Consider the following 24443-nt stretch of genomic DNA (forward strand, 5'->3'; position numbering starts at 1 on the left):
CAATTCAATTTATTCGTATAGTGCTTTTAACAATTCACACTGTCTCAAGTCAGCTTTACAGAATAGAAGTATAGAAATAGAATAAAATTTAAAGTTTATAATGAGGGGAAAACTCCATGAGATGATATAAGGAAGAAACATTGAGAGACTCAAAAGGGAACCTCATCCTCATTTGGGTCACACTGGGGTGTGTGATTATAAGCTGTTATAAATAATATATGCATCTACAAATGTGTACATCATAAATCCATACATCTGTTCATACTCGCTGTACCAAGCGTTTCAGTTGTTGCCACGTTTATATAAAACCCTCTTGGTTTTCAGCTTAAGATAAATCAAGTTTACGTCATGAAGATATTACCAGGAATCAGTCACTACAGACAATATCAATCCATGTATCACCATAAACATATATAAGATATAGCAGAATTTGATTAACACACGATTATTTAGTTAGCCTTTAGCTGTAATAAACTATTTCCCAAATTTGGCTGAAGCTTTATCCAAATTTCGGGGGAAGAATTTCCAGAAATTCATTAAAGTAAAGAATGAAAAAGGAGCTAAATAAAATTTAATTAAAATCACACCATAGTCTGTAGAGTTATTTCAGTTCTATTGATCAGTGTGATGTGTTCACTCCTGTTGGACAGATGATGGAGTGGCGCAGAAGTGGAGACGGCAGGAGTAATTTATCATTATGTAATCATTTAAGGCACGCGCTACCGTCTAACAGTCGTGACGTGTTAATAACCATTCGAATAACGTGTTCAAAAGAAAATGACATCTTATTTAAAAAAAAAATAAAACCGATCTAACGTTCCTTCCTTTCTTCCTTCCTTCTTTCAGTTCTTCCTCCTCCTGTAATAATCCTCCATTACGAACAATATTTCTATTTTGTATCTTTATTCTAACTCTAATTTTTTATTCTACTTTTATGACAGATGTAAAAAAGTACTGAGCGCGCTTGGCTAGGTGACAAATAATATTCGAATTTGTGTGAATTTAACAGCTCCGATCAAACAGAAATGGAGAAAAACAACGACAATCACAACAACAACAACAACAACAGCAAAAATGCACAGTCCTGATTGGTTGGCCAGGCATTTAAATATAGAAATTAGAAAAATCATTGCATCACATTTATTTGACATAGAATCTATTATAGTATTATCTACTATATATAAGCTTTGTTGTATGTTTATGTGTTATGTTTCTGTGTTATGTTAATCATCCATAATTAAGCGCTTGGAAAGCACTGGGAAATATTTCACCCCGAAATCCACCTCCTGTAGCTACACCACTGTTTCTACACAGCGTTAATCACCGGCCTTTCATTACATTTCGGCTTTGTTGCCGTGAGATCTGGCCTCTCTGATTAATCCGCTAATTGGTTCAAATAAGTCGTTTTCTCGACTAATTATGTTATTAACTGATTTTTTTTTCTTTTTGGGCAGAAAATAACCCCAAAATTGAGTGAGGCTCTTGACTTTTTTGTTATAATTATCCATAATAATGGGACATGATTATAACAATTATTTATTAAAGCTAACTTTTTATCAGGATGCTTTAGACCCCAACTGTCAGATTACAATATTTTATTATTATTGAATTATTTATATTTTAAGATGACAATATTCTATTATTATTATTGTTATTATTTTATAACAAAAGCTTTGAGAAAATAAAAGACTTTATTTTGTCACATATAAATTATAGCACAGTGGAATTATTTTCTTCAGATATCCCAGCTTTGGAGGTTGGGGGGTCAGAGCACAGGGTCAGACATGATACAGCACCCATAGATCAGTGAGGGTTAAGGGCATTGCCCAAGGGCCCAAGAGTGGCAGCTCAGCAGTGCTGGGGTTTGTACCCTGATGCTTCAATCAAAAACCCAGAGTCTTAACCACTGGAGCCACCAATACCATTGGGAGTGTATTGAGGGGAGGGAGGGGAGGGTTAGGGGTTAGTACGTTTGCCTCACACCTCAGAGTTGGAGGTTTGATTCCTGCCCTTCCTGCATGCACTCCGGCTACTCTGGTTTTCTCCCCAGTCCAAAAAGATGTGTGTTGGCTGATAGATAGGTGTGTGTGTGTGTGTGTGTGTGTGTGTGTGTGTGTGTGTGTGTGTGTGTGTTTGTGTGTGTGTACAGTATGTGCACTAGACTGGTCCCTCCCACGGTGTTCCCCAGTTTGTGTCCCCAGTCCTCTGCGATAGACTCCTGACTCTGTGACCCGGATACAGAATGAACAGCTCTGATAAATGTTTAGATCTGATCTTCCTCACTGCACTTCCTCACTGCTCACTCTGATAAAAAAAAAAAAAAACTTGAAACAAATAATAACTTCAAGCAAAGTAAGAACTATTCATTCACAAGACATTTTTAAAATGGCTGACATTCTGGTACGAACTTTAATTAGCAAGAATTCAAATGGGGCCAAGAGCTAATTTATGGCTCATTTTATTGTTTATTTCTATTGTGCAAGAAGCCTTTTTTAATTGCCCCTAAAATTCCATCTGCAGGCAACGGCTTGTGCTGGCTAAGCAAAAAGTCATCCTCGTCAACACACACGCTCACACACACGCTCACACACACACACACACACACACACACACACACACAGTAAGAAAAAAACACAAAGAGACACACAGGCAAACAAACACACTAAAACATACTCATAGAAACACACACACATGCACACACAAGCAAAGTAAACCACACACATATACACACACTCACACATACACACACGCACAACCACACTAAAAAATACACACACAGAAACAGCAACACATAAACACACACAAGTGAACACACAAACACATTAAGACACACAAAATGACACCATATACACACTTAAACACAAAAAACAATGCACACACAGTAAGACATGCACATACTCACAGGAACACTAACACACAAAGTAAAACACATGCATACCAACACACAACCACATCCAAACACACACACACACACACACAAGTGCACAAACACACACAAGTGCACAAACACACACAAGTGCACAAACACAATAACACACAAAAACAATACACGCAGTAAGACACATGCAAACACACACACACATGCATACAAACACACACACAACCACACACACGCACACACACTAGTGCACAAACACATGTGCACAAACACAATAACACACAAAAACAATACACACAGTAAGACACATGCAAACACACACACACACACACAAGTGCACAAACACAATAACACACATACACACATGCATACAGACACACACAACCACACACACACAAGTGAGCAATCACAAGTGCACAAACACAACACACAAAAACAATACACACAGTAAAACACATGTAAACACAGACACACACACACACACACACACACACATGCATACAAACACACATGCAACCACACACACAAACAAACCTTGCACCCTTATTAGACCACAAATCCTTTTTTGGTCACAGTGTTGTGCCAGTCCCAGAAATCTAGTCCAAGTTACACTCCAGAGCACGAGGCTCTCAGCGTGGACTGTAAATATTTATAAAGGCCAAAGCTAAACATTCACACTCATTCCGACACTGAGATCCATCATGGAAACTGTCACAGTGCTCCATCGCTCTCTCTCTCTCTCTCTCTCTCTCTCTCTCTCTCTCTCTCTCTCTCTCTCTCAGTCTGTTTCTCTTTCACTCCTCCATTCCTGCAGTATTTTATTCATGGTGTAGGTGTACAGGATAACTCCTCTTTTAAACCAAACTCTTTTTAAACCTGCTGCTCTGTGCTAAACAAAAAACAAGCGAGGGTCAGAAATGAATCGGACAGAAACCTGACGCTATAAATTCTAATGCGAGTGTGTTTCTATTCACTGGTAACAAATATTTTTAAATTTAAATTCTATTTATTTTCTATAACAAGGTGCTGGCTTAAATTTCATTTGTCTACCTGCAGATGAATGTGTGTAGTTTTTTTGTAGCTATTTGAAGAATTCTATCTAGTTGAATATGTTAGTAGATAAAATAAAATAAAAATAAAAATAAATAAATAAAAGATTGGAGATAAAAAATTTACTAAATCTAGATATATTTTACAAAAATAAATAATTTTTATTTAAATAATTATGAAACAACATTTTTTATTTACTTAAAAAAATTCCAATCTATTTTCATTTCATGCTTTTTTAAGTGAAATCTTCTTGACAGCAATGATAATTTTATTAATAAAACATTTTATAAATATAAACATATTGTTTATATACAGTATTAAAATAATACTGAATATTGCAAAAAAGTGTCATAACACAACAGCCCTAGGCGTTAAACAGCAAAGAAAAGAAGAAAAAACAAGAACTTAAAAAACAACACTTACACAACACTTAATTTTTTCATTTTTCAAAGCTCTTCAGATCTATATGCAAATCATGTTCATAAGCTATGCCCCCCCACTGGTGGAGAAAAGGGCTGCCCTCAACATCACTGGGCATGCTCAGTCAGAACCTCAAGTAACTCAATTTTAATCACTTTTCAGCTACCTTTAATGTAAGAATGTTAAAATTGCTTATGATTATTTTGTTTAAAATGTTTAATATTAATGTTGATAATATTAACATTCCAAAGTGGTAGATGTTATTCCCTCATTCCTTTCATTTTTTGCAAATAGAAGCAACTGCAGACTACAGGGCATCACACCAATGTGTTCCAGATGCCTACAACATACCAGCAAGTGGAAAATCATAGCTATGGATTTAAAAATAAATAAAGAAATTCAGCTTTCACTGGACTTTTGGCCTCAGATGGCATGAGAGTGAAGGGAAATTCTGCTTGCCATTTTTATGACTTCCCCATTGGAGTACATTTCAGATACAGGAACATTAAGGCAAATTTCTGGTACAGTGACTAAACACATGAGAATATTTTAGTTTGCAATTAAAACATGAATTACTCTATAAAAAAATCGCATTAGGATAAATTTTCTTCTGAACCAATCAGATTAATTATCTGTGTGTACATAATAGATTACTTGCTTGGGTAAAGTGCAAACATTTTTTTTCATTGATTTATCAATAGATTTTCTAACAAAGATTAATCTGTTGGGGATGTGGGTGTGTCCGCATCAGCAATACGACAAAGTTGAGAAAATTGTAGATTTTTTAAATACAGTGCGACTCCGTGCAGCGACTACCATTGGGAAGTAAAGCGTTAGTGATAAGACAGATGTTTATGATATTACCATTGTAACTTGTATTATAAACATGCAGCGATAAAGTCGCTGTATGTGTGAATGTGCTAGTTTCCTGTCTCACTGCTAGCGTGTAGACGTTATATCTACAGTAATAAGCTAATACAATTAAGCATAATCAGCTAGTTTTCATACCTGTTTTACAGAAGGAAATTATTGTCATATTATCCATGCCAAATGCAGGGATAGCATAGCAAACTAGGGATTCATTAGAATACAAGAACTATAAACACATGGAAACATCTGGAGATAACTAGATGACTGAAAAACAAAACTACAAACACAAAACTAAAAACACTAAACCAGTGACCAAAAACACGAGACAAAACCGGGAGCCAAACGCAGAGACACACGAGACAACGGGTGTAAATAGGGGTGGGAATCAGGAGCACATGGAACAAGAGCCCCCTGGTATTCTGGCAGAGAATTGTCCAAGCTATCTATCAAGTTTGAAACTGGGGCAAAAATAAACCGCTTTATGTATTAATAAACAATATGCCATACTTTATGTTCTTTTTTAATATTTGCCCTTTAACATTTTTCACATTTCTCAACAAAGTATATTTTTTCTTTAACAACCCAGAATACAGTATTTGGAGCAATAAATCATAATCATTTCCTTTAGATCTTGATGAAAAATCCAGTGAGTATAATATTAATACCACAGCAAGAAGATAAAGTCCCGCAGAGCTCAACTCTCATTAGTAACCACAACATCGCTTGGGTTCTTATTTACATAAGGTAAAAATTTATCACGTCGCCTGGCCCCGCCTACTTGATATTGTCATTGAAAATTCTCCTTCTTGTCATTGTATATCATGAATCATCTTACGTCATAAGACAGCAGCTTTTTCGCATTGCGTTAGAGTCCTGGTGAGGATTTAGTGGCTGTAGTAAGATTTTTACTTTGGCTTGTATGAAATCTAGAAAATGCAACTTATTAGATTGACCTGTCTAATTCAGCAATGTACACTGTTGTGTTAATGTAATACCACAAGCAGTTCAGACACAAACAGGTTGCACATCTGATGCTAGCTAGTGATAATTTCTTCTCTTATTTACAGCAGTCAGCTCTAACTCTAATTCCCCACTGACTTAACATCTATCTCTCAAGCAACCCCGAATTTTCACCTCAGATATCAGACCAAAACCAAAACCCGGATTTTTTGATTTACACCTAAACCCACACATTCATGAAGCTACGACAAATAACACACATAAAAATTCATTTGTCATCTAGCAAGCTACAAAAATGTCTAAGTTAACATGGCAGTTAACTAGTCTACTGTATGCTAGCTTTACAAAATCAATATCATTACTGAAAAACAAACTAAAGAAATTTTAAATGATGCTTATTTCGAATTAATTAATTTGTTGTGTTTACATGGGTTAGAAATTAGTTTTGTGTTAGCTAGCTACATTTTTTTTGTCATCATTAGTCAACTCCTTAGCTACACCTATTGTTCCCATAGCTAGTACCAATGTAGCTCTTTTGTTGAATTATTTTTCACGTGCTAGGTGTAGATATGATGTAGCTGTAGCTGTAGTTTTAGGTGCAGATAAGTACAAATAAACAGCATCATTTACACTTTAAATGCTTTACGAAAGAACAAAAAATCCACTGAAAAATCTTTAATGTCATTTCCATAAATTGAGTATCTAGCCGCTAAGAGGTCACACGCTCATTTAATTATTGACTTGCCTTGTCTAGTTGGCTAAACCCATAAGGATAGAGCCAGCATCAACTCTTGCGCTCTCAGTGTGAGGGACCTGCACATACACACTTTTCTCTACAGGGAACTCACACATGGATTTGGAAATTGCTAGAATGGCCTTTCCAAGCTTTTTGTCCATCCAGCTGACAGAATGGTTCCATCTCACACCTTCAGCAACATGCCAAGGGATGTGGCATGGCACAGTTGGCTTGTTATATGGAGAATTCTGTTATCATCTCTTACAATATCAGTATACTGTATATTAATAAGTTCACCAGAATAGCTGTCCACTTTCTCAACACTTTCTGTTTTTTTTGACATGGCAGTTGTAGGACTATTGGGTTTCCATACACCTGGATGTTTTTTGTGCAATGGAAGCTGAATGGAAACTAAATAACAGAAATAGGAAATAATGACAGAGATTTTTCAGATTATTCATTGTTGAAGTGGAAAAACTGGCCGGCATGTGGATAAAGAGAAATCGTGATGGAAATGATGATACAATGAACCTGGGATTCATTTACCTGGTGCTCATATTATTGCTCATTTGTGAATAATAGTAGCCGATGTTATAATCTAGCCATGGGGGTCACAGTCCAGTGACTTCTGTGCCGGTCCCAAGCCCGGATAAATAGAGAGGGTTGCGTCAGGAAGGGCATCCGGCATAAAACATTGCCAAATCTAACCATGCGAGTTGTCAGTAAGAATTTCATACCGGATCGGTCGAGGCCCGGGTTAACAACGACCGCCATCGGCGCCGTTGACCTACAGGGCGCCGGTGGAAATTGGGCTACTGTTGGTCGAAGGAGTAGAGGAGGGAGGAGAGTGCACAGACAGAGAGAGAAGAGGAAAGGTAAGAGTGTAGGACTGAGAATAGGGACTCTGAATGTTGGTACTATGACAGGGAAAGGTAGAGAGCTGGCTGATATGATGGAGAGAAGGAAGGTGGATATACTGTGTGTACAGGAGACCAAGTGGAAGGGTAGCAAGGCTCGTAGTACAGGAGCAGGATTCAAGCTGTTTTATTATAGTGTGGATAGTAAGAGAAATGGGGTAGGTGTGGTCCTGAAGGAGGAGTTTGTGAGGAATGTTCTGGAGGTGAAGAGAGTGTCAGACAGGGTGATGAGTCTGAAGTTAGAGATTGAAGGGGTGATGTTGAATGTTGTTAGTGGTTATGCCCCGCAGGTAGGTTGTGAGTTAGAGGAGAAAGAGAGATTCTGGTGTGAATTCGATGAGGTGATTGAGAGTATTCCCAAGGGTGAGAGAGTGGTGATAGGAGCGGATTTTAATGGACATGTTGGTGAGGGGAACACAGGTGATGAGGAGGTGATGGGCAAGTTGGGAGTTAAGGAAAGGAACCTTGAAGGACAGATGGTAGTAGACTTTGCTAAGAGGATGGACATGGCTGTGGTTAACACGTATTTTCAGAAGAGGGAGGAACATAGAGTGACTTACAAGAGTGGAGGTAGGAGAACACAGGTAGACTACATCCTTTGTAGAAGAGGCAATCTGAAAGAGATTAGTGACTGTAAAGTGGTAGTGGGAGAGAGTGTAGCCAGACAGCATAGGATGGTGGTGTGTAGGATGACTCTGATGGTCTGTAAGAGGAATAGGTCAAAGATAGAGAAGAAAACTAAGTGGTGGAAGCTGAAAAAGGAGGAATGTTGTGAGGAATTTAGACAGAAGTTGAGACAGGCTCTGGGTGGTCAGGTAGTGCTGCCGGATGACTGGGAAACTACAGCAGAAGTGATCAGGGAGACAGGGAGAAAGGTGCTGGGTGTGTCATCTGGAAGGAGGAAAGAAGATAAGGAGACTTGTTGGTGGAATGAGGAAGTTCAGGATAGTATCCAGAGGAAGAGATTAGCCAAGAAGAAGTGGGATATGGACAGGACTGAAGAGAATAGACAATAGATAGAGGGAGGTGTCTAAGGCCAAGCAGAAGGCATATGAAGAGTTGTACACTAGGTTAGACACTAGAGAAGGAGAGAAGGACTTGTACAGGTTAGCTAGACAGAGGGATCGAGATGGGAAGGATGTGCAGCAAGTTAGAATTATTAAGGATAGAGATGGAAGGGTGCTCACAAGTGAGGAGAGTGTACAGAGGAGATGGAAGGAATACTTTGAGGAGCTGATGAATGAGGAAAATCAGAGGGAAAAAAGAGTAGAAGGGGTGAACTCTGTGGAACAGGAAGTAGATAAGATTAGAAAGGATGAAGTCAGGAAGGCTTTGAAGAGGATGAAAAGTGGAAAGGCAGTTGGTCCTGACGACATCCCGGTAGAGGTCTGGAAGTGTCTAGGAGAGGCAGCAGTGGAATATTTAACTAGTTTGTTCAACAGGGTATTAGAAGGTGAGAGGATGCCTGAGGAATGGAGAAGGAGTGTGTTAGTGCCGATCTTTAAGAATAAGGGTGACGTGCAGAGATGCAGCAACTATAGGGGGATAAAGTTGATGAGCCATACAATGAAGTTGTGGGAAAGAGTAGTGGAAGCTAGGTTAAGGAAGGTGGTGGAAATTTGTGAGCAGCAGTATGGCTTCATGCCCAGAAAGAGCACAACAGATGCAATTTTTGCTCTGAGAATGTTGATGGAGAAGTATAGGGATGGTCAGAGGGAGTTGCACTGTGTGTTTGTAGACTTAGAGAAAGCGTATGACAGGGTGCCAAGAGAAGAGCTGTGGTACAGTATGAGGAAGTCAGGAGTAGCAGAGAGGTATGTCAGAGTGGTGCAGGACATGTATGAGAGGAGCAGGACAGTGGTGAGGTGTGCTGTAGGTCAGACAGAGGAGTTCACAGTGGAGGTGGGACTGCATCAGGGATCGGCTCTGAGCCCCTTCCTGTTTGCTATAGTGATGGACCAGTTGTCAGAGGAGGTCAGACAGGAGTCTCCTTGGACGATGATGTTTGCAGATGACATTGTGATCTGTAGTGAGAGCAGGGAGCAGGTGGAGGAAAACCTGGAGAGGTGGAGGTTTGCGCTGGAGAGAAGAGGAATGAAAGTCAGTCGTAGTAAGACTGAGTACATGTGTGTGAATGAAAGGGAGGGAAGTGGAACAGTAAGGTTACAGGGTGAAGAGGTGAAGAAGGTACAGGAGTTTAAGTACTTGGGGTCAACAGTCCAGAGTAATGGAGAGAGTGGGAAAGAAGTAAAGAAGCGAGTGCAGGCAGGTTGGAGTGGGTGGAGAAAGGTGTCAGGAGTTCTGTGTGATAGGAAAATATCAGTAAGAATCAAGGGGAAGGTGTACAGGACAGTGGTGAGACCGGCCGTGCTGTATGGTTTAGAGACAGTGACACTGAAGAAGAGACAGGAGTCAGAGCTTGAGGTAGCCGAACTGAAGATGTTGAGGTTCTCTTTGGGTGTGACAAGATTGGACAGGATTAGGAGCGAGTACATCAGAGGGACAGCCCATGTTGGACGTTTGGGGGACAAAGTTAGGGAGGCGAGATTAAGATGTTTTGGACATGCTCAGAGGAGGGAGAGTGAGTATATTGGTAGGAGAATGTTGGACATGGAGCTGCCAGGCAGGAGGCAAAGAGGAAGGCCAAAGAGGAGGTATATGGATGTAATTAATGAGGATTTGAAGCTAGTGGGTGCAAGTGTTGAGGATGCAGAAGATAGGGTTAGGTGGAGAGAGATGATTCGCTGTGGCGACCCCTGAAGGGAAAAGCCGAAAGAAGAAGAAGAAGAGAAGAGTAGACGATGTTATAACAAATAATAAAAATCACTTAGAACTGTTCTATAAAAATAAGTACTATACAATAATAATGAATTTGTTTATTAGCATCAGAAAGGTTCTAATCAATTATGTGTGTTTAGTATGTTTTTGAAGAAATGTCTTTATAACATGTAACAAAGCATACATAATGCCTTATTACACCTGGTATAAGGTTCAGTAGTGATTATAGTCATACATGTCATGCTGTATGAAATGTCTATCATGTCAGGTTACATCATTTAAATAACAGTTTCTTGTGCATCTGTTGTGCAAGTGAATTAGCTGTTGCTATAGAAACGATAACTTATCAGGACTTGCGCATTATATGCATTATAATATTTCTGATCTTCATTGCAGAAAAACTATAATAGCATTTGTCGTGCTGTAATGCAGTCACCCTTTCCTTAGTATTGTCTCTGTATAAATTTGTTCTCTTACTGTACAAATATTCGAGTGAGGCTGTGAGACTTGGTTCTCATTTAAAGTACATACGCCGAAATATACATCAAACCCAACTTGAGAAGATTTTAGTGTTGCTATGTACAAACTTTATTATGAGCCAGTCTGAGATTTGCTGAGGTAATAAAGACCATAAATAACTCTCGGAGGAAAAGGTATTAAAAATAAAGTAATGGCCTAATAACATAAAACTATGTTTTACAGTTTTTAATATGTGAAAGATATTACTAGACATTTATATTTATTTTTTACACTAATCATGAGTGAAGTCATTCAGCAGCAGGTTGGTGTGCCTCATATAGCTTGCTTAATCTATAGGTTACGATATAATCCAATTTCAGTGTAAACCCATAACAGGAGACAAAATATAGTCACTATGCTTAGGAATCATATGATTTTTTTAATGTATTTTTGATGCACCACGTGTGTTTCATGTGTGCAAGGCAGCAGAGCTAATATCATTATACAGGGTTGCCAGGTTTCAGAAAAATCTCCAGTGCAACTACATTTTAAAATCTAGTTTAGAGAACAGGATGCATTATTATACATGAAAGTGGGTGGAGCATCAGAAGCTGAGATTAAACTTCCACTCTACATATGCACACTTTCCTACATTTTTTGCTATTACACTTAAATCGGAGCATCGGTCTAATTGACGCTATGATCGCGCAACTGAGTTTGAATCATAACATAATGGTGTGAAAGAGAATTTATAAAATTTTAAATTGTCCGTTCAACTGCTGATTACAGGGCTGAAAGCTGCCTTGGAAGCACATGGTTAAGTAGATGTGCTATCGGTCTCCAGCCTTTGACCCTTTTCAATATGCTGACTGGTTACTCAATCACTTTTTAATATCCGCTCCCTCTGACTGACCTCTCACTCACCTCCTTGTCTTCCTCTGGTCCCTGTTTCATTCCGGTAAGGTCATTTTTTTCATTTCTGATAAGGTCACTTTCGAGATGCATTCGTTTATGCATATTGGACCAGGTTTAGTGACAGTAAGAGTCAGTATTTTGGCTCAGTCTTCAGATCTTCAGCATATTGCAGACTAATATACAAATTCAATGAATCAACATAATCATTCACACCACACAATTTCTTGTTTGAAGACGGAATGTTTCATGTTGTTAAATCAAAATATTATATTGCAACATTAAGTCTGCAAGAGATTTATTACACGACTTATTTCTCTAGAGAAGTATTTGGTCATGGTATCCCTTTCCTTGAAAAAATAAATCATTCAGCAGTAGTCAGGAAATAGAAGGAAATAAAAGTACATTAATGGACACAAAATAGTGATCAGTGATTGGTCATAGGAAGCAATTGTGAACAGTGATGAGCTATTGAGAAACAATGGTGACCAGTCATTGGGAACAATAGGGGACGGTGACTAGCCATGGGAAACAACAATGATCAGTGATTGGTATTTGATCAGTGATATAAACCAATGAAGATCACTGATTGGCTTTTAGAAACTGTGGTAATCATTGGTTAGTCATACGGAAAAATAGTGATCACTGATTGGTCATTAAGAACAATGGTGATCAGTTATTGGACATTGGGAACAAAAGTGATCACAGATTAGTCATTGTAAAACAACAGACAAAACAACAGACAAGAACTAATGATGAGAAACAATGGTGATTGTTCAAGGGGAAGAATGGTGATCATTAACTGGATGTTGGGAAACATTGAAAACCACTGAGAACATTGGTGATCACTGATTGGTCATTGAGAACATTGGTGATCAGTGATTGGTTATTGAGAACATTGGTGAGCAGTGATTGGTCATTGAGATCATTGGTGATCAGTGATTGGTCATTGAGAACATTGGTGATCAGTGATTGCTCATTGAGAACATTGGTGATCAGTGATTAGTCATTGGGAATATTGGTGATCACTGATTGGTCATTGAGAACATCGGTGATCACTCATTGATCAATTGGGAGCAATGGCTGGCACAAGTCAAACTCAGTCAGCTTTTACACTCTAATGGTGAGTCAATCAAACGTACACAGTAAACTCACACATTCACCACATTATATATATGCTGGAGAGTTTTATCACATGAAGGACAGTCGCTAACATCAGTTGAAAGTTCCATTTCTTTTTAACATAAAATCACTAAAGAAGTCCAAAAAGTCACCAAGTTGTAGTCCAGCATTGTATAAGATTTCTTTATCGTAATACACCATAATATTCTGTAGATTCTTTAGACACTGAGTGTAAATGCTACATGCATAAAATCCTGGAAGAAACCCACTCACCCCTGTACTGTATATTATAGAGTCTATGCTGTGAGTAATGGGAAAGTATCAGGACCCTGCAAATAACTGCAGCCTGGCTGTGAATTTTCACTGCAGAGGGTGAAGCCAGGCCAGGGTGCTGAGCAGTGCATCACGGGATGCATGAGATCAGCTGCTGAATCGCTGAAGTGTTACTGCAAGCAGACAAAGAATGGCTGCCCTCTTGTCCTTGGTGTTCCTGCCTGCCTTAATTATCACATAACAATCACTCAGAGATTAGAGTATGTGCAAAATCATTGGCTGTCACTTCATAACCTCTTATTACATGGTTTCACTTTCCATTCACACTTCTGCGAGCATGTGCATGTGCGCAGACAAGACAGGGACTGAGCTGTTTGTGACAAACTGAGAAGATAATAATCTTGATACCACAGTCATGCTGTAGTCTCAAATCTGATTGGTCTAATTGGGTAAATTTTCGAAACCAGCAGGTAAACAATAAATTTTTTAGAGCTAACAAAATTAACCAGTCAAAAATGGGTTGTTCAAAAAAAAAAAATAGATAACTGTTGAGGAAGTGATGGTTTTTAGAAGGAGATGATTCAGTAAGGAGTCTCGTGTGGAAGAGTCTCAGGTTATTTTCATATCTAATGGCAGAAAACATCTTGCAACAACAAACTTGAAAAAAGACATGCTTGAATGATATGAAACAGATTTGTTTGTTTAACTTTGGCAGAAAGACAAGCTGGATAAAACATTACATACCGATTAAAAAAGGTCATAATGGGCGTGGTCTAATATTCCAATGAGAATGGTCTGACTGACATCTCGCATTTAGTTACAGTTGCTATTGGGAAAAAAATGTAGAATTAACCTGCTCTCTAGGTTAGCTTTTGCTCGCTATGTTAGCGTTTGCTTGCTAGGTTAGCTTTCAGATGCTAGGTTGCTCAAACTGAATTAGATTACTCAAGCAGGGAATGAATAACTGGGATGAACGTACACTATGAGTCCTGTGATTGGTAAAGGAAATGTTTACACCATTATTACTCCAAAGCCTAGCCCCACCCACTTTATTTTAACATTTTAGAAATTATACTATTTCAAATATTGGGAAAACAGCAGTCTTTGTGCCACATATTCAATCCACAAGACCAGTATTAAATTCATTACAAGGCAATGATGTGTTAAGGTTCCCTGGAGCCTTAAGGTTATGGTATAATGAACACTGTGAATGTTCTTAGCTAATCTTATATATTTGTTCCTATAATACAGAAATTTTTTTTTTTCTGATTAGAAATCTGTGTACGATCCCCAAGGTCCTCCCACATCTCCCAACTGCTTTCCTTGACTCGCCTCTGAATCCAATTCAACAGATGGCATACTTATAACTAATTCCCCTCTGAGCAAATAGCAGAACGGGTCACGTGGCTCTCGGAAGATGCTGGTTAGCCATGGCTTTAAAACAGAAGGAAGCTTTGAACACGTTGGATACGATGATTGAAAGTGTGTTTGCTCAAGATGACAGCGCACATTAGGCAAAACCCAAACTAGTTTATGAACAGCATCTGTGAAGTGATCTACTGTGCATGTAAATACAGCTAGACAAGTAGACAAGCTTTACAGCAACGGGGAAATATGAACAACAAACGACGCCCCGAGACAAGTACACGGCATCAAGCACGGTGCTTTTAACTTTTAGTTTGCAGCCTGCAAGATGTTAATGAAAATCCCTTGACTGAAGTTAAAAGCGAAACTAATAGCACCCTGCAGTCATGTTGCTCTAATTGGTAAAGTAAAAACAGAAAAGAAAATAGATTCTTAAACAGAGAGAGAGAGATAGAGAGAAAAAAATCTTAAGGGACACTCAAGTCAAGCAGGAAAAGGTGTGTGGTTCTCACCTGATTTCCTCAGAGTCCTCCCTCTGAGCCACTCTTTCGTTCTTTCTGTCTCCGTGGTTCCTGTCAGACAGTAACGAAGCACCAAATAGCCCAGGGACGAGGGAAAACCACTCAGCGTGCGTAAGCGGTATGCCGTGCAGTGTGTTGTGGGAAGGCTATGGCCAATTCCTCCGCTTTCTTTCTCTCTCACTCTCTTTCTTCTCTCCTTCTGTCTCTCCCCCCTACCTCCCTCCTTCGTTTGCTATCTCTCCAGAATTAGCCTCTACACTACTGCCACCAATGCTGCTCAGGTTTCTATAGCAACACCCTCTCTCTCTCTCTTTCTCTCTCTCTCTCTCTCTCTCTCTCTACACCTCCATCATTTGCTCGCAGTCTTTCCAAAGGAAGCAGGACCAGACCTGTTGCCACATTTTTTCCCTACTTCTGTTCAACTTAAAAAAAATAGGAACTGAAGGAAATATACGTGTGAGTAGAAGCAAATGAAGAGACGATAAAAAGAAAGTGCGTCCTAAATGGGAAGGGCAAATATTCAGGCCACCATGTCAGCACTCTGCTGCTTACTTTAACAGTCTTAACCCCACGCTAATCAGCACCCTGGCATCTGTTTCTACCTACTACTGGGCCCCTGTGCTGTTTGCAGGCACACACACACACACACACACACACACACACACACACGCTAAGGTTTGCATTTAAACGCAGCATGTCTTTGCAATTTTATGGAGGTTATGTAGGACCATTTTACATTATACACTGACTTAGAATGGCACGCTGTATTGTTTGCTGCATAATTTGTATAGTTAGTCACAGTGACACACACACATACGCTCACACACACAAACACACACACAATTTTTTAGCACTTGGAAGAGACCTTGGGTTGAGTTCCAGGAATCGGGTTTTGGTTGCTCTTACCAGCACTCAGCTGCTTCCTTCCCCCTTCTCAGTTCAGTCTGTTGGAGAGTGATAATACCACACACACACACACACACACTTGTATTGTGTTACTATAGAAATTGGAATTCAATCAATAAATAATGTATATTAAACATAGATTAGAAATAGCAAATTAAAGGTTTTTAGGTCTGGGAAAAAATTATAAAATATCAGTACATGACACAAGGACTCCTGAAAATGTGTTTTACAATAAAAACAAAGCTAAAACAAATTTTATCTTGGCATGTATAAAAGAATCCTGCTATGAACAAACAAAACAACCCAAAAGCCACCTGAATTTGGGTTAGTCAGCATACAGATATCATTCATTCATTCATTCATTCATCTTCTACCGCTTATCCAAACTACCTCGGGTCACGGGGAGCCTGTGCCTATCTCAGGCGTCATTGGGCATCAAGGCAGGATACACCCTGGACGGAGTGGCAACCCATCGCAGGGCACACACACACACTCATTCACTCACGCAATCACACACTAGGGACAATTTTCCAGGGATGCCAATCAACCTACCATGCATGTCTTTGGACCGGGGGAGGAAACCGGAGTACCCGGAGGAAACCCCCAAGGCACGGGGAGAACATGCAAACTCCACACACACAAGGCGGAGGTGGGAATCGAACCCCGACCCTGGAGGTGTGAGGCAAACGTGCTAACCACTAAGCCACCGTGCCCCCGTACAGATATCATAGACAAATTAAATATAACACAAAAAAATTAATTCATTACTGGTACAGGTTCCCGAAATTAAAACGTCTACACAGACATAAATAAAAGAACTATGTGATAGACATCTTGTGGCTTCACTAACTCTAATTGAATGGCTCGAACTAAATGAAATTTTAATCATTGTTTGTCGTTGTCGGATATGCGGTAGAAAATGAGTGAAAGAGTGAGTGAGTGTTTGTCATTGTTAACTGGGTGAATCCAATCCTCTTTAATTTAACCTAAACCTTATGATAGCCCTAAAATTAAACTTTTTTATCTGCAACTTTAAATTCAGTAACATAAACTTTAACCTCAGTCACCTTAAACGCAATCCTACCTTTATTCTCTAACCTTAAAATAACTGTAACCTCAGTAACATTAACCTCACTAACCAAACCTTAACTAAGGGTTCCGTGGGATGTGGTAGCTCAGTGGTTAAGGTGTTCGACTACTGATCAATAGGTCATTGGTTCAAATCCCAGGTCAACCAAGTTGTCACTGCAGGGCCCCTGAGCCAGGCCCTTAACCCTCAATTGCTCAGGTGTTAACCATAACCTTAAGTAACTAATCCTTAATTTCAGTAGGCAGAACCTTAGTCCTAGTACATCTAATGCCAGTAACTTTAACCATGATCTCAATAACTTTAACCTTAATCACAATATCTTTAACCTTAATCTCAGTAACTTTAATTCAATTCAATTCAATTCAAGTTTATTTGTATAGTGCTTTTTACAATGGACATTGTCTCAAAGCAGCTTTACAGAACATAAACATAGAACAGAAGATAAACATAGGGAGTAATATAAAGAATTAATATAATAAAAATTCAAAATATATATAGTTCACAGTGTGTATGTATGTATGTATGTGTATGTATTTATCCCCAATGAGCAAGTCTGAGGTGACTCAGGCAGCAGTGGCAAGGAAAAACTCCCTTAAATTGGTAAAGGAAGAAACCTTGAGAGGAACCAGACTCAAAGGGGAACCCATCCTCATATGGGTGACACTAGATGGTGTGATTACAAATATACAGTCAGACAAGTGTTGTATTGGTGTAGGGATCACATGGAGTTCACATCTCCTCTTAGTATCACAGAGTCCAACTGGAGCTGGTAGATCTTTAGATGTCTCAGGATTCTCACAGAGTTGGCCTCATCTCAGTGGAGGTACAAAAACTTCATCGCACGGAAGACGATCGGAGCTGGTACAATGTCTGGGTGTCTCGGCATGGGTAGAAAAAAGAAGAGGGATTAACATATCTGCTGTTCATAAAAATGTGCAAGTCTAGTGTAATAGTGCACAATATAATGGGATGTGTTATGTGTACACCTGACTAAAGAGATGAGTTTTTAATCTACATTTAAACTGGGAAAGTGTGTCTGAGCCCCGAACACTATCAGGAAGACTATTCCAGAGTTTGGGAGCTAAATAAGAAAACGCTCTACCGCCTTTAGTAGACTTAGATATTCTGGGAACTACCAGAAGTCCTGAGTTTTGTGATCTCAGAGAGCGTGAAGGATTGTAACCTGTTAGAAGACTAGTTAGATACGTGGGCGCTAAACCATTAAGAGCCTTGTATGTTAGTAGCAGCAGTTTGTAATCAATTCTAAACTTAACAGGTAGCCAGTGTAGAGATGATAAACTTGGGGTTATATGGTCATACTTTCTTGTCCTAATGAGAACTCTGGCAGCTGCATTTTGGACTAACTGTAGCCTATTTATTAAAGATGCAGGACAACCACCTAGTAATGCATTACAATAGTCCAGTCTAGAGGTCATGAAGGCGTGAACTAGTTTCTCAGCATCAGAGACAGACAGGATGTTTCTCAGCTTGGCAATATTTCTAAGGTGAAAGAAGGCTGTTTTTGTGGTATGGGCGACATGATTTTCAAAGGACAAGTTGCTGTCTAATATAACACCCAGGTCTTTCACTGTCGAGCTACTAGTAACAGTACATCCCTCTAATTGGAAGTTAAATTGTGAGAGTTTCTGTGTACTGGTTTTTGGACCTATAAGTAGTATTTCTGTCTTATCAGAGTTTAATAACAGAAAATTACAGCTCACCCAGTTGTTTATCTCTCTAAGGCATTGAGTTAATTTGGACAATTTAGTTATTTCATCTGGTTTTGATGAGATATATAACTGTGTGTCGTCAGCATAGCAGTGGAAACTAATCCCATGTCTTCTAATAATGTTCCCTAATGGAAGCATGTATATCGAGAAACTGGTTTATAACTGGTAGTAAACTGGAGGGTTCACCATCTAATTCTACAAAATGGTATCGGTCAGACAGGTAGGATCTAATCCAACTTAAACCTTGTCCATGAATACCTGTGTAATTTTGTAAATGATCTAGGAGAATGTTGAGATCTATAGTGTCAAATGCTGCACTAAGGTCAAGTAGAACTAATAGTGACATACAGTCTTGGTCCGAAGCTAAGAACAGGTCATTTGTGACTTTCACAAGTGCAGTTTCTGTGCTATGGTGGGGCCTGAAACCTGACTGAAACTCTTCGAGGATATTGTTCTCCTGTAAGAAGGAGCTCAGTTGAACAGACACAACCTTTTCAAGTATTTTAGACATAAACGGAAGGTGTGAAATAGGTCTGTAATTTGATAGTTCATTTGGATCTAAATTAGGTTTTTTGATGAGTGGCCTAATAACTGCCAACTTGAAAGACTTACAGTAGGGATGTAAACTAAAGATAGCGAGGAGTTAATAATATAAAGGAGAGGCTCACCAGCTTTATTTAACACTTCTTTCAGTAATTTAGTTGGAATGGGGTCTAGTGAACAAGTTGTTGATTTAGCTCAAGTAATAAGCTTATCTAGCTCTTCCTGTTCTGTACTTGCAAAGCAATGTAGTTGTGTGTCTAGAGCCTTAGGTGAGACTGGGTCACTAGTTGTTCTCATATGTTGAGTGTCACCTATTTTATTCCTGATACTTTCGATTTTATCAGTGAAGAATCTCATAAAATCCTCACTACTGAACTGTGATGGAATAGTGTGATCAGATTTCTGGTGTTTTGTTAATCTAGCCACTGTGCTAAATAAAAACCTGGGATTGTTCTGGTTATTTTCTATGAGTTTGCTCAGGTGCTCAGCCCTGGCAGCTTTTAGAGCCTGTCTATAGTTGGACATACTTTCCTTATACGCAATTCTAAAAACCTCTAATTTAGTTTTTCTCCACTTTCGCACGAGGTTACGGGTCTCTCTCTTGAGGGTGTGAGTATGACTATTATACCAAGGTGCAAACGTTTTATCTCTAACCTTCTGTAATCTGATTGGGGCAACTGTGTCTAATGTGCTAGTGAATATAGCGCCTATGCTGTTAGTAATTTCATCTAGATCGTCTGTGTTTAAGGGTACAGTAAGAAGTTGAGACAGATCAGGCAGGTTATTTGTGAATCTGTCTTAAGTGGTCGGAATAATAGTTCTACCGAGTCGATAACGTGGTGAGACACAGTTAGTGTGTACATTATGAGGTAATGGTCTGTGATGTCATCACTTTGAAGAATGATATCTATATCAATGACATCTATTCTGTGTGATATTATTAAATCTAGTGTATTATTATGACGGTGAGTTGCTCTAGTGATGTTTTGAACTTTAACCATAATCCAAGTAACTTTAATCTTATTCTCAGTAACTTTAAACATAACCTCACAAACCAAACTTTAAGCACATTAACCTTAACTTTAATCTCAGTCATTTGAACCTAAACCTCAGTAACCTTAACTTTCATCTTGGTAATTTTAACAATAATATCTGTAACCAAAACCTTAAAATCAGTAACCTTAACCTTAATCTCAGAAATTTCAGCCATAATCTCAGTCACTTTACCCTTAATTTCCGTAACCAGAACCTTACACTCATGAATGATTCATTCAACCTGTTCATCTGAAGGACAATTCACCCAGAAGTCTATGAGCAAAAAAGGTATGAGGAAAGAAAACATAAAAACTAAATCAGTCTCTAGGTTAGTGATGTAAAAAATATTTAACAAAACACTATATTTTTTGTTAAACTGAACACATTAATTGTAGATTTATTAGTAGGATACTTGTTAAAAAAAGAATTTTAATTTAAAAAACCTGACCCAAACCTCATGAACCCTAATCTTAATCTCTGGCACTATTTTTGCATGAAAAATCATCCTGCAAACCAAACACAAAATTCATGAATACTTAGACAATACTAGCATGTTTCTCTTTATAAATGCATGAATAATTCCTGCTAGCTGTTTATTTATTCAGAGATAAATATTGAAAGCTGGCAATGTGATGACCTCAAGGTGTGTTTAAAAAATGGCACCAGAGAATAACATGAAGCCAAGTGTTAAATTATGTAGCACCATGCGCACGTGACCTCACACTCATTGAGGGATCGAGGGAAACCCTTGATCACCATAGCAACTGCTTCCACTCGTTCTTAATCACAGTAATTAACACAAGACTTTCCTGTTCCTACATGTTTAGATGATTATAAAGTTTATGAGATGTTTGTGTTGGCTGACTACATGCATGTGGTGTGCGGTTTCACATACGTCTTATTCCCTGAACCTGTAAAAGAAGACGTTGGTGGTCTTAGATTGTATCTTCGCCATACGTTGTTGTGTTTTATCTAGAGCGACTTTCCAGGATGCAAGACTTGTCAACAAGCTAAATCTTTACTTGGAAGGAAAAAATGCACAGAAACTGTGTATAATGATGTAATGTAGCACAACACTTTTAATAAGGGCAAAAAAAAGAGGAAAAAGAACCAAAACGTCAAATACAGGCGTAGGTCAGGCGATTAGGTCTAATGGAGTAAACGAGAGCAAAGCAAACACAATAATATTCAGCAATAATCCAAAAACCAGAACAATAAACAACGCAAATGGCTTGGTAAAGTCGAGAAAGTCGAACAATTACTCTGAGAGACGTGGCAGTCTCTCTTGGTGAGTTTTGTAGACCGTTGTATTTAGCATGTTGGGTGCACATACTTTATTATTATTTGTAGTAGTAGTATTAGTATTATTCAATACATATACTGTAGTACATGTTCTTCCAACATTGCACAGTTCTTTCTCGGTTTTTGCTGCGCAGTGCTATACAAACAAATATAAAGAAATAGACTGAAGGAGAAAATCAAGGGGAAAAAAATATTAATATAAAAATATAAATGGCAGCACTGTTAGCATGTGGTTAATTCAGGACCTGACAGTACCAAGATCAGCTACATCACTTGGGGTCAGAATTGGTCTGTGTGTAGCATATATATGTGTGTGTGTGTAGTTGTGTAGTGTATGTACAGTAAGGGTTTGTGAATTTTTTTGTGTGTGTTTTATCAATCAAAATACATTAAAATGGATTTTCGTGCAGCATATATACAGTATATACACAGAATTGGTCTGTGTGTAGCATATATATGTGTATGTGTGTGTGGTTGTGTATGTCAAAACCTGCTTATGGGTTTGTGAAGCAGATTTGTGTGTGTGTGTGTTTGTGTATGTCAAAACCTGCTTAATGGTTTGTGAAGCAAGTTTATGTGTGTGTGTGTTTGTGTTTGTGTATGTCAAAACATGCTTAAGGGTTTGTGAAGCAAGTGTGTGTCTGTGTGCGTGTGTATGCACACCACCACCTGCGACCCCTTCAGCCTCCTGAAGCTCCTGTCAATCACACGTCCCAGCAGGGACTCTCATCGATTCTACAGTCCATCCCGTGCTCTCCCTCTTCCCACTCTGTCTCTCTTCCCCCTCACTTTCTTTCTCTCTTCCTCCCTCCTACATCTCTCCTTCACTCAGACCTTGCATGGCATTCAGACCGTGGGTTTGTCACAAGGCCATAAATACAATAAACTCAGGCAGGAGCTTAACAAGGAATCAAAGATGCTTTCATAAGTCTTTGAGATGGTCTGAAAAAAAACTTTGATTTATATCTGAGCCTCTTTTTTTTCTCCCTAAGAATACGATTAGGTTTGATGAAAATTAAATCAGGATGAGACGTACAGAGAGCAGAAGAGCTGCAATCTCTGCTCTATCAGAAAAGGGTGTAATAAGAAAGCTGTCGTTTTGCAGGAAGATTTCTAATCAAGTATCTGCTGAAACTGAAAACCTAGAGTGTTACGTCTTCTAATGGGTTTAGCGCTCACAAACCGAATCATCCTGCGCGTTCATCTTTATAAGCGCTAGGATGAAGATGATTCGTTTTTCCTCTTCTTTTTCTTCCAAACGATCCTAGACTCACAGGATTCTGTGTCCTTTTTCCTTAGAAGGTCAACCTGATTGCACAGAGCGAGGTTTTCTGCAGCAGACAAAGTGAGAGCAGTTCCGTTCAGCGAGCACTGAGACATGCGGTTTCCTTCTTTGACAAGCAAAATAAATAAAAAATGTTCGTAGCCATGCTGAAAAAGCATCTCGATGCATTTCTACGCCTTCAAATCAAAACCAAAAACATATTCTTTATTTATTATTTGTAACCTGTTTCTATATTTGTAACAATTTTTGTATTTTGCGTATGTAGCACTTCGGGCATCATGTTCAGCGAGGGCGAAAGTGGATGGGGACAATTTAGTATAAAAAGTGTTACAAACACAAAAACCAATTCTGTGAACTATTTGAATATAAGGGGGAAAAAGAACGAAGACTAAGGGTCAGGCTGTGGCACACAGGACAAACACTATATGGCAGCAGCGGCAGCAATGTCGACAATGATGACGACATCAATGACGATGGCTACAACAACAATGACGGCACAGGATTTAAGTATTTGTGCTAATTAGCTGGAAACATAGAAGAGTGTGAATGATCATTGGAGATATGTGACATGGACAAGTGATGTGCTGTGGCTGATGGGTAATGTAGTTAAAGCTTGATTCTAGCATGACCCTGACATTGGGTGACTACAGATGATTTAATTGTGGACACAAAGAACATGCAAACTCCATCCACACACACATGGTGGAGGTTTGGATTCAGACACCAAACCCCAGAGATGTGAGGCAGATGTTCTAACTACTAAACCACTATAACACGTCTTAATTAATGTGTGCTATAAATAAGTAAAAAAATGGATTCCAGGAATATAAGATTTCTGTAGTATTACAGTGTTCTATGTTTCTTCTGTCTTCTTTAAAGACCCAACCAAATTTTTTTTTAGGTATTCGCAATGCAATTTCCTGTTCCTCTGCTGCACAGATTCCATTAAACATATTGAGACTTGATATCATACTTAAGGGCATTCGTAGCAACAAAGAGTAACAAAATGTAATGTGGAGGCCAAATAAAACGTTCCTCCCACCATCAATCCAAGCTCTGGAGCCATCGTATCCATGGGAACGGGCGACGGAAATAAGATTGATTGAAGAAATTTCTGTTGACAGATAATGATGAGATTGCTCGCTCCAGGGAGAACATCAGACGGGGAAAGACCCAGGTGTTTCTTACGCATACCAATGTTTGTAGATGTAGCTCAGTGTTTTCACGTGTTTTCATAAAAAAATTCTGTTATTCAGGAATATTGTGGACAAGTGGCTTGTTTGACTAAAAA

At 38.8% G+C, this 24443-nt stretch overlaps 1 protein-coding gene across 13 annotated transcripts in view; it reads right to left on the reverse strand.

Moving 5' to 3' along the window:
• Positions 1-15666, reverse strand: part of LOC132848546 (muscleblind-like protein 1) — a 121451-nt gene extending 105785 nt beyond the window's left edge. For 3 of the 13 annotated variants that reach the window (XM_060874445.1, XM_060874403.1, XM_060874437.1), the window contains exon 1: positions 15253-15662. The gene's annotated coding sequence lies outside the window, so the exon portion shown is untranslated. Of the gene's footprint in view, positions 1-15252 lie in introns of all 13 variants that reach the window. The other 10 variants (XM_060874471.1, XM_060874360.1, XM_060874420.1 and 7 more) reach the window with 8 other exon arrangements.
• Between the last annotated feature and the right edge of the window lie 8777 nt (positions 15667-24443).

Source organism: Tachysurus vachellii, chromosome 1 (assembly GCF_030014155.1).
Source record: "Tachysurus vachellii isolate PV-2020 chromosome 1, HZAU_Pvac_v1, whole genome shotgun sequence".
Lineage (NCBI taxonomy): Eukaryota > Metazoa > Chordata > Actinopteri > Siluriformes > Bagridae > Tachysurus > Tachysurus vachellii.